Raw genomic sequence first — 13,566 nt, forward strand, 5'->3', positions numbered from 1 at the left:
TTTTAAAACATTTCCATCATTCAAAAACAAACCAATAACCCTGTAACATTCAGCTATCACCTCCTTCAAGACACTTCTGCCCAGATCTAAGCATTAATCTACTTTCTGTATATATAGATTTCCCAATTCTGAACTTTTATATGAATGGAATCATACAGTATGTAAAACTTTTGTTACTAGCTTATTTCACCTAGTGTAATGATTTCAAGATTCATCCATGTTATAGCATGTATCAGCATTTCATTCTTTTTTTATGTTTGAATTATATTCCATTAAATGGATACATCACATTTTGTTTATCTATTTCTCCATTGACAGTCATTTGGTTGGCTTCCACATTTTAAAAAAATTGTGGATATATAGTAGGTGTTTTTATTTCCACATTAAAAAATGTTGTGGTTTATAGTAGGTATAAATATTTATGTGCCATATGAGATATTTTGATACAGGCATGCAATGTGTCATGAAAAATCGGGTATCCATCTCCTCAAGCATTTATTCTTTGTGTTACAATCAATCTAATTATACTCAGTTATTTTAAAATGTACAATAAAAATATAGAATGCTTCATGAATTGCCTGTCATCCTTGCACAGGGGCTATACTAATCTTCTCTGTGTCATTACAATTTTTGTGTGTGTTGCCAAAGCAAGCAATTTCTACATTTTTGCTATTATGGATGATGCTATTATAAAATTTGCATGCAAGATTCTGTATATGTAAATATGTGCTTTTTCTCAGGTATACATCTAGAAATAAAATTGATGGGTCATAATGGAACTCTGTATTTAATAATATTAAGAACTGTTAAAGTGTTTTCTAAAGCAGCTCTATCATTTTCAAATTCCTTTTAGCAGAATAGAAGGGTTTCATTTTTACACATTATTGCCAGCACTTGTTGTTATCTTACTTTTTGATTCTAGTAATCTGAGTGATGTGAAGTGGTATCAGACTGTGAGTTTGATTTGCACTTCCCTGACGAATAATGACTTGGAGAACCTTTTTGAGTACTTACGTTGTTGAGAAAAGAGCTAAAGAGCTCGCTGCCTGATGCCCTAGAAGGAAATACCATGGCACTAGGTTTTGAGAACGAAAAAAAAAAAAAAAAAAGAAAGCAAAGCAAAACAAAAAAGCTTTATTTTGTGTCCACCAACACTGAGATAAAAGGCCAGTTCAAATCTGTCTCCCTACCCCTTTCCCCCTGTAAGGTTCCCTGATAGGCACAGTTGTCTCTTCATGCCCCTTCATGGGTTGCACGCGCAAATTTGGGCGGGGGCGTGATATGAAACAGGCAATGGAAATTTAGGCTGTGATGTCAGCAAGTTCGTTCCACACAGACCACAGTTGTCCATATTGGTTCTAACTGGTATCAACCAGTTTTGTTACCTTATAAGCTAACGGAGTATCAGCAAGCTGTTTCTTTTCATATTTGCTCTTCCTGTAAGCGCAACACTTTCTATTATTCACTGTTTTCTTTAGTTCTTTGGAGCATGGCTACACCTACTGACCATCTGTATATCTCCTTTGAAGAGATGTCTATTCAGATCCTTTGCCTATTTTTTAATTGTGTTGTTTTTATTTTTGAGTTGTATGATTATATATATATATATATGTATGCATACACATATTAGGATTTCCTTTTCAAACATATGATTTGTAAATTTTTTTTTCCCATTCTGGGCTGACTTTTCCCTTTCTTGATGATGTCCTGTGAAGTACAAACATTTTTAATTTTGATTAAGTCCAGTTTATCAATTTTTGTGTGCGTGAGTGGCTACTGCTTTTGGTGTCATATCTAAGAATCCTTTGCCAATCAAAGGTCCAAAAGATGGACGCTTATGTTTTATTCTAAGAATTTTGTAATTTTTGGTTTTACATTTAGGTGTTTAATACATTTTGAGTTAATTTCTTTATATGGTCTAATGTAAGGGTTCAACTTTTTTGTTTGTTTCCTTAGGTCTCCTGCAATTCTACATGAACCAGCTTGTCAATTTCCACAGAAAAGTTAACCAAGATTCTCATAGGAATTGCAGTAAATCTGGAGGTCAATTTGAGGAGCATTGCCATCTTAACAACATTAGGTCTTCTCATCCATGAACCTGGGCATTTTTTCATTTACTTAGATTTTCTTTAGTTTTTTGAACAATGCTTTGCGGTTTTTAGAGTAGACACTTTGTTTTTCTGTTAAATTTATTCCTGGGTGTATAATTTTTTGATGCTATTATAACTGAAACTTTAAAAAATACATTTAAAAATATTCACTGCAAGAACGTAGAAATGTAACTGATTTTTTGATATTGATATTATATCCTACAACCATGCTAAACTCATTACTTTTAATTTTTTAGTAATTTCACATGATTTTATACATATAATCACATGGTCTGTTAATATAGTTTCAATTCTTCCTTTCTCATCTACTTTTCTTTTTGTTCTTGCCTAACTAGAATCTCCAGCACAATGCTAACTAAAATAGCAAGAATAGACATCCTTGTCTTTTTCTTGACTGTAAGTGGGAAGCATCCTGTCTTTTTCCTGTAAGTATGATGTTAGCTGTGGAGTTTTCATAATTCCTTTCATCAGCTTCAGGGAGTGGAGAAGTTCCTTCATATTGTTATTTTTTAGTGCTTTTGTTATTGAAAGTTTCTGGGTTTTGTCAAATGTTTTTTCTGCATTTATTGTGATGATAGCATGATTTTCATTTTTTATTATTTTAGTAAATTGTATTTCAATAATTAATTTTTAGATGGTCAGTCAACCTTCATTTTTAGAGTAAATCCTACTTGGTTGGAGTGTATAATTCTTTTATGTATTTCTAGACTCAGTTTGCTAGTACTTTATGCAGGATTTTTGCATACAGCTTCATAAGGGATATTGGTTTAAAGATTTCCATTTTTGTTAGTGATTTGTTTGTATTTCATTTTGAGTAACATTGGCCTCATTAAATTAGTTGAGAAGTATTCTATTTTGGGAGGTAAGTGGAAGAGAATAATTTGTAAACCATTTTCGTGAACTATCTTTAAATATTTGGAAGACTTGGGTTAGTGAAACATCTAGGAATGGCCTTTTCCTTGTGGACAGGTTTTTGAATATGGATTCAGTCTGTTCACTTCTTATAGATCTATTCAAATTGCGTATTTCTTCTTGGGTCAAATTTGATAGTTTTTCTTTTAGGGATTTGTCCATTATATCTAACTTATCTAGTTTGTTGGTGTACAATTGTTCACAACATTTCCTTTTAATTTTTTTAAATTGATTATGTCAATAGTAATGGCTCCTCTTTCATTTCTTATTCTAGTTATTTCACTCTTCTCCATTTCTTTCTTGGTAAATTGAAAGTTGTGTCAATGTTATTGATCTTTTCAAAGAACCAGCTTTTGGTTGCATTGATTTTCTTTATTTTATTTTTTCACCTACTTTCTATTTTACTATCTAGCAATTATTATTTATTTTATTCTGCTTGTCTTAGGTTTAGTTAGATCTTTTGTTGATTGTGTAAGTTGGAAAATTAAGTTTTTGTTTTGAGTTTTTTTTCTAGCTTAATATAGACATTTACAGCTATAATTTTCTCTCTAAACAATGCTTTCACAGCAGTTTGTAAATAACATGTTGTCATTGTTATCTTTCTTAATGTATTATAACATCCTTTTTAAATTTTATTAATTTTTTGGCTACTTGAGAGTGTGTTGTTTAATATTTATATATTTGTAAGTCAGTACAAATTTTCCTTGTTATTGATTTCTAATTTTCTTCCATTGTGTTGGTGAACATGTTTTGTATTATTTCTATCATTTTAAATGTATTCAGTTTTCTTTTATGACATTTAATATGATGTATCCTGAATAATGCTTCAATTGCACTTGAGAAGAATCTATATTCTATGTTGTTGGTGGAATGTGCTATGAATATCTGCTAGGCCTAGTAAGTTTATAGTGTTCCAATTCTTCTATTTAATTGTTGAATTTCTGACTACATACTATTTTTTATTAAATGTGGAATATAGACGTCTCCCACTATTATTGTTAAATTATCTAGTTCTCCCTTAATTTCTGTCAGTGTTTAATTTATGCATTTTGGTATTATGTTTTTTGGTGCACATATGTTTTAAACTGTTATACCTTTCTGATGGATTGATTTATTATTATAAAATATACTCTTTAGTTCTAGTAACTCATTTTTATTTTAATGTCTATTTTGTCTGCTATTAGTATAGTCACATCAGCTTTCCTGTGGTTGCTGTTTGCCTGATAAATCTTTTCCATCCTTTTACTTTCAATCTATTTGTGTTTCCTAATCTAAAATATGTCTCCTGTATACAACATAAAATTGTATCATTTTGTAAAAATTAGGTCTTAAAATCTTTATTTGACTGAAATGTTTAATCTATCAGTAATAATGTTACTGATATAGTTAGACTTCTGTCTACTATTTTATACTTTGCATTGTATATCTCATGTCTTTTTTTTCTCTATTTCACTTTAATGCTTTATTTTGTATTAAATGACTGTGTTTTAATGTGGCATTTTGACTTTATTAATGCTTTCTGCACCATTTTTTAGTTTTGTGTATGTGTGTGTGTATGCATTTGTGTGTTCACTCTAACATTTATCATATCCACTTCAATTTATTAGGATAATATCAGGTTTATACCAGCTTAATTCAGTATTATATGTAAACATTACTACTATGTATCACCTTTATCCCCATTAAATGGAATTATTGTTACATGTAATGTCTTAATTAGTGTTAAAAACCCAACAATACATTCTTATTGTTATGACTCTATCATGTCATCATTTTTTTAACCCATTACAGATTTGTGCCCACCAATCACTGCTGTGCTGTTATTGACAAATATATTACACATATACTGCATTTCTATGTGTTATATGTCTATTCTAAATGTATATGCAATATATTTTACTCATTATTTTATACAATGGCTTTTTAAATCAGTTAATACAGAGAATAATAAAATACGCATTTATAGTCTCCTTTATAATTATGTAATTAACTTTATCAGTATTCTTTCTTTGTTTTTATAGATTATAATGACCATTTGCAGAACTTGCTTTCAACCTGAAGAATTTTTAAAATTCTTTAAAGTTTAGAATTTTAAGGCAGAACAGTAAGAAAGAATATGTCTCAGTTTCTCTTTATTGAATCATGTATTTATGTCACCTTCATTTTTGAAAGAGAGCTTTGATGAGTATAGGACGCTTGATTGACAGTTTTTGTTGTTGGTGATTTTTTTGAGTATTTTGAATATGTTAAAATAGTTTGCCTCCTAGCTTCTGTTAATTTTTCTGAAATGTCAGCTTCTGTCTTATTGGGAGATTCTTGTAAGTTATATGCCATTTTCTCTTGCTACTTTCAACAGTTTTTTTCTTTTCTTTGACTTTCAGCATTTTTATTATGAAGTGTGTGTTTTTGTCTCTATGTTTACAGTTCAAATCTACTGTTATGCCCTTTTACTAAATGTTATACATTTCAGTTATTGTATTTTTTAACTACACAATTTCCATTTACTCTTTTTAAAATAAATTATATTTTTATTGATGTTTTCTATTTGATGCAACACTGTCATTATATATTTATTTACTTCCTTAACTATGCTTTGCTTTAGGTTAATGAGCATATTTATTTATAATGACTACTTTGAAATCTTTTTCTGTTTAATCTGAAATTTAGTTGCTTTCACAAGCAGTTTCTATTGCCTTTTTTTCTGCTGTAGGATAATACTTTATTTATAAATACCTCATAAGCTTTTTTTTGAAATTAGATATTTTAGGCAATATATTATAGCATCTTTGCATACTGTCCTGTGAGGCTTGTGATTGTAATTTGCTTGTTTATATCTTTAATGACTAGGTGGAATATTTTTGACTACTCTCCATGCAAAGTGTCAGTCTGTTCCTCATGAAGGCACATCTTTGGGTATATCATACTACACCTACGATGCAGTGGTCATGTAAGGCTCTCTTCCACTTTTTCCCTGACCATACACAGCTGTCACGCTCCATTAATTACAAACTGTTTTTGACAGCTATTGTTTTCAATAATGCCCTGAGGCATAAATACCTCTACAAACTAATTCAATCAAATTGTAGATTTCTGGAAAAAATATTTAACAGTTTCTGAAGTCAGTATTTGAAATTTTCTGACCCCTGAAATGTTTTCTCAGCTTATTTCCCAGTTCTCCCTGCTAAGTAACAAGAATACAGGCTAGATCTTATTTCCGTTAGATCCACAAATTTTCTTCAAATTAGTTTTTATCACAACCTCCAGTGAATTTTACAGTATGTTTAGGTTTAAAATTTTCCATGCTATGCTGCAAATGAAGACAGTCCTTTGGAAAGAGATTAAATCATCTGTTTTATTAGGTGACTCTCCCCTCAGGCAAAATCTCTGATCTGTGGCTCTGGAGTTTGGGGTTGGAGAAAATATTAAGGTTTCCTCTGAGTGACAGCTCCACTGTAGGTACTGAGTGCTGTGGAAGGGGAGGAGGGTGAGCAGCCTGGGGTCGTCTCTGCTTGCCTCTCCTGTTATGCAAACATCATCTCACAAGTCAAGGAAGGTCTACTAGGGCCCCATATTCTTAGAGCACCACATCCAATATACTGCATCTTTTCCACAAGTAGGGGATGTGTGGAAGAAGGAAAGCCCAACCTCAACTGCATTCACCCAAGGGTTATCCTCAGCAATAGGTAGCTGGGGACAGGATGAGAAATGTTAAAGTTTTACTTGTTCTTGGAAGAACAGTTTCCATCTGGGAGCTGGGTGAAGAGAAAGCCCTATGTTCTTAGCTGCAGCAATCTGGAGTGGGGTCTCTGCCTCACTGAGTTCAGAGTGAAAAGAGAAGAAGCTATCTTGGTTCAAATACCACAAAATCTCACCTATCTTTACCATTTTTTGTAGATTTTCTATAATAGGTGCATCTTCATGTGCAGTTTTATCTTAAGACCATTTCAAATGATTCGAATGATTGGGGTTTATTGGTAATTTTCACCAGTTTCACTGAGGGGCAGGTCAGAGGAGTTCCTCACACTGTCCTGCAGAAGTCAGTCTTGATTGCTTCTAAAACTTGACAATGTATAAAAACTGCATGCAGAGCTTGAAAAATTACTAATGCTTGGCTTACAGACCTAACTATTCTTATTTAATTTATACAGGATGTGAACTGAACATTGGGAATATCAAAAACTTTGTGTCATTGTATTTGTGTAACCAAAGTTAAGGTATGCTGGTCTAGTTTTATAAGAAATATTATCTTTTTTTGTATTACAACTTTACTTTCTAGAAATTCTTTTTTTTGGGGGGGGGGCATAGTTTTGCTCTTGTTGCCCAGGCTGGAGTGCAATGGCGTGATCTCAGCTCACTGCAACCTCCGCCTTCCAGGTTCAAGTGATTCTCCTGCCTCAGCCTCCCAAGTAGCTGGGATTACAGGTATGTGCCATGACGCCTGGCTAACTTTTTGTGTTTTTTTAGTAGAGATGGGATTTCACCATGTTGGTCAGGCTCGTATCGAAATTTTGACCTCAAGTGACCCATCCATTTTGGCCTCCCAAAGTGCTGGGATTACAGGTGTGAGCCACTGGGCCCAGCCCTAGAAATTCTTTGGGAACAATATTTTCACTATCCCTTTTAGCCAATCTACTCTTGATAGATTTCTTAGTTGGCTTTCCATTATCTGCCCTTTTGTTTGTATGTCATTAGATTTAAATGTTTATATTTAAGAAAAATACTCAAGCCATTATTCATAAATCTTCAGTAAAAATAAGTTAACTGTAAACCTAAACAATGTTAACTGTTTTGAATAACATAGCAAGTAAAAATAACTGACTTTTGGAGTATGACTATAAGACTGGTAAATGTATATATCGTTAGAAAAATCAGTGATTTTCGTTTTACTGTGAGTATTCTATATGATATTTTTTCCTCACATTTGGCCAATCTATAATGATTATTTTGGATATAAAGACAATATGATCTTTGTTTTATAAGTAAAATAATTGTATTAGCTAATATAATTTTAATACTATGTTTTACTATTGTGTCACTTCAAGATGCCTGGCAGATGAGGGTATGCATGAACAGTTCTGTTTGATTACTCTAGTTTAGGAAGAAAAAAGGGTATAACTAATTTAAAAATAAAACAGATAATCCCAACCTAAAATATTCATGTGAATTATTTATTGTGTCTTACAGAGAGTTTTTGTTATTAAAAAAAAAAATTAAACTTGACCTTGAAAGAAGAATTCATAAAGTAGGGAAGGAAGTTGAAATTGGGAAGGATCTGAGATATTACGCTATTTACACAGATAACATATACCTGGAATGCTAGACCACTAGATTAGATTAGGAAAAATATATTTTGTTTACTCACTGATCTTCTTATTGTTGGTTTTCTAAGCCCCAGTCTCCCATAGGGCAGGGTGATAAGGCCAGATGTCATCTGATTATATGAGAGAGGATATAGGAAGAGTTCCGTACCATAGGAAAACAAACAAAAAAAAAGCTGTAATTATGAATTTTGGAGCTTATGTAGAAACTGCTTACACAGTAGGTGTCAGGAGGAAAGGAGAGTGACCTTTACAACTCTTTGATGTGATCATTTAGGTCTGGGTTGAAAACAAAAATAACAAACGATTCTGGGTCTATCACCATTAGAATGTGACCAAATGGCTATGGGAAAATACGCAACTTCTCACTTCAAAGGAACAATTGCCACCCAATGTTCCTTAACGTAGGTTGCCAGTTTCTTTTCTCAGAAAGCCCTGATGCTACAAAAACATGAAAACATCCAATTAGCATGGTTTCTTGATAAGCACATATTGAAAATGTCAAATCTTTTAACAAACTGAGATATGTATACATTTACGCACCTAAATTATAAAATGTCTCATGTAATGAGGTAATGACTTCATTAGGTGTTAAAAGCAATTATTTCTTTGAATATTCTTTTTTTCTAGGTAACTCTGACTCATTATGAACTTTACTTATTTTAACTGAAACTAGTAAAATCATTGCTCAAAAGAAAAATAGTTTCTACAATATGTTTAGAAGAATTTTCCAAATATTTTTTAAATTAGAAAAATATTTACATTATCCTTATTGATTTCACTACTCATGTTTGTGTAATAAAAGTAGATATTTTATAGCAGAATGTTTCAATTCATACATTTTAGAAATACTTGAAAAATTTAACAAAATATATATTTTACTTGGAAAAAATGTATTTACATTTTTAAAAAAATTTCTTGCTTTGAAAGATGAAAAAATGTTTTGGGGAACTGTAGGGATTTGCTTTTACCTGAATTTTTATTTTATAAAATTGAGTCTATAATCTACTTGTTTATAACCACTTGCAATATTCCAGTTATTCAGATAAATATACCATACACATTATAATGTTGCTTCTTCAGAAATCTTAAAAATGATAAACCAGATTTTATGCCAATTTGCCTTTATGCAACAAGTTTTTCCATATTTTAACAGTAAGGCATCCCATATTTTTAATAACAAAGACCTGGAAAGTAAGTCTTATGAGACTAAGCTAAGGCTGTATACAAAGGTGTAAGCTATTTTAGTTGATATATTTCAAAAGATTAAAGAAACACTTAGTAAACCCAGACATGGTTTTCTTTTACATAAAATGTTATTTATCACATAGAATCATGAATTATTTACAAGCACTGGAGTCACTTGCAACGGGAGTAAACAGAATTGATGATGACCTTCAGTTCACTGTACTGCAGAGAAAGTCATTCTCTCATTAGATTTTCACTGGAGAATAAAAGAAGTCTTTGCCTCGTGAAAATTCACTGCCATCTCCCTCATTCCCTTTCTTTCACCATAGAGTTGAAAATAAAAGTGTTTCTTTATTTTTTTTTAAGGTTGCTTCTATATATAATGAAAAACCAACTGCAAATGATTCTAATCCCAGCTCTCTGATAAATGGATCTGACTACGGTTTCTGTGTTGGTACACCATTTAGAAAGATCCATATGGGCTCTCGATCTGAAACTAAATGTCAAATAAATGTGTAGACATTTCTGCCATTGTTAGTGAGTCTTTAGGGAGCTATTCATTGACTAGGGTGTTAGGATGGTGGAGAAACAAATTTTCCGAAACAAACTCAAACATTATTACAATGAGTCTTTTTCCTCTCAGGTATGAGTGACTGTCAGGGACAGGATTTTTTTTTTAATGATCTGTGAAAATATCATTTAGAATTTACAGTAAGTTATACAAAACAAGTTTCTTATCACTCATTAGTTAGATGTTTTAGTGGAAAATTCATGGGCTTCAGCACAGTTACTGAATATATTTTCTATTTTCCATAAATATTGTAACACTCTAAATGATTACTATGAAGTTTAACTCAGATTCTACATAAAAATCATGTAAAATAGTTACTGGTGCTTAAGAGGTATATAGTAAATGTCATATCTTAGTTGAATCCCTTCCTGAAATTGGCTCAAATTAAAATATCTAGAAACAGGCTGCTTATTGCCTGGAGATATATGGGCAAGTTCTCTAGAAATATAACAATTAAATAAGAATGCACACACAATATTTGCTGAATTGAATTAAATTGATTTTATCACTTGTAAATATAGTTCTTAAACAGATACATATGGATTTTTATAATAGATATTGAATAACAGCTAGAAAAAGATAAATTGGTTAGTATTTGTGAAAGAAAAGACATAAAAGGATCAAAGAAAAAGGTAAGAATTATGTTAAGTCAGAGGGAGTAAAGGAGAGTTAGAAAGGGACTTAAAACATGAAGATTTTATGACAACCTTATTTTCCCACTTTTTTTATAACTGGGTATTCCAGTGGGTTTGACTGGGATGTGCTTCCCGGGTGATACGAACATCAGTTAAAGGTCAAGAAGAAAGATTCCTGGCATCAATGGATTAGGAGAGAATCACCCAAGTATCACCAAAAATTGTTATCTAACAGTAAAATCCTAGAATAGTTACTTCTGGAAAAGATTTCTCTGGAGTCCTAGTCTCACACAGCAGAATTAGGGGGCAAAAAAGTAACTTTTACTACCAAGATTGTCATTTAAGGATAGTCCATGTATATATAATACCCCAAATATTAATGTATTTGAACACCAAGTACAGTAGCAGGAACCAGCTCTAAAGGCAAGATGTCTGATTATTCATTCATGTAAATAATAGACATACTCAACAGTTTTTTTATTGAATGAAGGTAAAATTTTACTATATAACTATAATATGTATAAAGATCTAAAACTGGGTAAACTTTATTGAAAGATAATAGCTTAATTTACATTGAAATTGTAGATATTTACTTTCATTAATGTTTTCAAAATGATATGTAAGTAAAAATAAACCATGAACTCTTAATGATTTTGAAAAAAATCACCTACCATAATTAATAGGGATATATGTTTTGAACTCATATTCTAGTAATCATATCTATCAGGCAATATTTTTTAAAAATGTATATATTCTAGCTACCTAATCACATGTAATCCAGTTGCCAACCTACTATAAGTTTTTTTCTCAGTAAGAAATGTGGTAATTTCTTACCTATGCACGTTTTCATATCTCATGTAATTCTGACAAAAATCTTAAATATTGTAGAATGAACTATTCATTTTTCAAATAAAAATGATGAACAAAAGTGCATGAAGCAAACTTTATTAAACATTTGTCAGTTAAATTTTTTCTCAGTCCCTTCCTGACAAAAATTTCAGTTTGAGTGTTTAACTGATACCGTCGAATACATGAAATTCTCCTAAACACGATTATTGGTCCTGGTTTTGGCAACATTAATATAGTTTCCCATTTCTCATAAACTGATAAAATATATAAATTCTGCATCAGTTACCATTTAATAAATGTTCATTTTTAATAATTACCCATGGCTATTAAGTAAGATTTTTCCTTTTTATTTTTTCCCTCATTCCTTTTCACAAACCACATAGAGCAAGACTGTAGTTAGTCGTGGTGAAAGAGACAAAGAAAGATTTGCAGCCCAGGGGATGTCAGCAAACTTAGGAGAGATTTGCATCTGAGTGTGAATATAGTAGCTTTCAAGAAAATAGAGGATCAAATGTTTTATTTATTTTGGACTGAACGTTCTAATTCCTGAAACCCTGAAGTGACTATTGTATTAGTTGACAGAGATAAAGAAAGCTGTACGTCACTGCCTAATTGACCTTTGAGAATTAGGAGAAAGAAACCTATTCAGTGATTCTTCACCACTGAATTTCTTCTGTATAATAAGCCACTGATACATTTTTTTCAAAATTAACAAAATTAACAAAAGTAATTTTACATTCATAAGAATTCCATACTATAAATCTGAGTTGAAACATTTAAATTTTTCTCAAAAATATGTTCTCCTCAAAAGAAATACAGAGTTCTTTATCCCATCTTTTACTCACACCATCCCTTTTGGTTGTTGTTGTTGTTGTGACTGGCTGGTAAAACATATAAAAACCTGTACATATTTAATGTCACCTCTTGATAAATTTAAAGATATACAGACCCATGAACCTATTCTTAAACTATGCCATAAAACATGATCATCATCTCAAAAAGATTCCTCTCTGTTTTTGTTTGTTTGTTTGTTTGTTTTTTGATAGGAACATTTAACAAAAGTACTACAATGATAACAGTGTTTTAAACATACAATACAGCACGAGTCTCCAACGCCTGGGCTACAGACCCGTGCTGGTCCGGTGAGCAACACTTTATCTGTATTTACAGCCAGTCTCAATGCTCACATTACTGCCTGAGCTCTGCCACCTGTTAGATCAGCAGAGACATTAGATTATCATAGGAGTGTGAACTGCATTGTGAATTGCACAAGCAAGGGCTGTAGGTTGTGGTTTCTTATGAGAATCTGTTGCCTGATAATCTGAGGTGGAACAGTTTCATCTCAAAACCATCCCTGGCACATCTCTTGTCAGTGGGAAAAAAGTCCTCCGTGAAACTAGTTCCTGGTTCCAAAAAGACTGGGGACTGCTACAATACAACATAGCTGTATAGGATTTATTATGTTAAATAACTGAAACTATGTACTCATTGAAAATATCTCCCTGATTCCTCCTCTTCTGAGCTCCTGACAACTAGTATTCTACTCGCTGCTTCCATGAGTTTGACTCTTTTACATACCTAAGTAGTATCATGCGGTATTTGTTCTTCTGTTTCTGGCTTTTTCAGTTAGAATAATGTCCTCCAAATTCATCCACATAGTAGCAAATGGCAGAATTTCTTTTTTAAGGCTGAATACTATTTTACAGTATGTATATAGCATTTTTCTTTATCCATTTTTTCTGTTAATGGACATGTAAGTTTCTTTTTATGCTATTGTAAATAATGCTGTGATAAATATTGGAATGCAAACATCTCTGACATCCTAATGTCAATTATTTTGGGTATAAATCCATCAGTATTTTGGATCATACAGTTGTTCCAACTTTAATTTATTGAGAAGCCTCGATTCTGTTTTTATAGTGGTTCTATCAATTTACATTCCCACCAGCAATGTAAAATGGTTCTCTTTTCTGCACATCTAT

At 31.8% G+C, this 13,566-nt stretch overlaps 1 non-coding gene across 1 annotated transcript; it reads right to left on the bottom strand.

The window, feature by feature from the left end:
* Positions 1-551: 551 nt before the first annotated feature.
* Positions 552-656, bottom strand: LOC112133554 (U6 spliceosomal RNA). Its single transcript, XR_002915198.1, has one exon. It is a non-coding gene; the product is annotated as a U6 spliceosomal RNA (small nuclear RNA).
* Positions 657-13,566: the final 12,910 nt, after the last annotated feature.

The sequence above is a fragment of the Pongo abelii genome, chromosome 4, assembly GCF_028885655.2.
Source record: "Pongo abelii isolate AG06213 chromosome 4, NHGRI_mPonAbe1-v2.0_pri, whole genome shotgun sequence".
Taxonomy (NCBI): Eukaryota; Metazoa; Chordata; class Mammalia; order Primates; family Hominidae; genus Pongo; species Pongo abelii.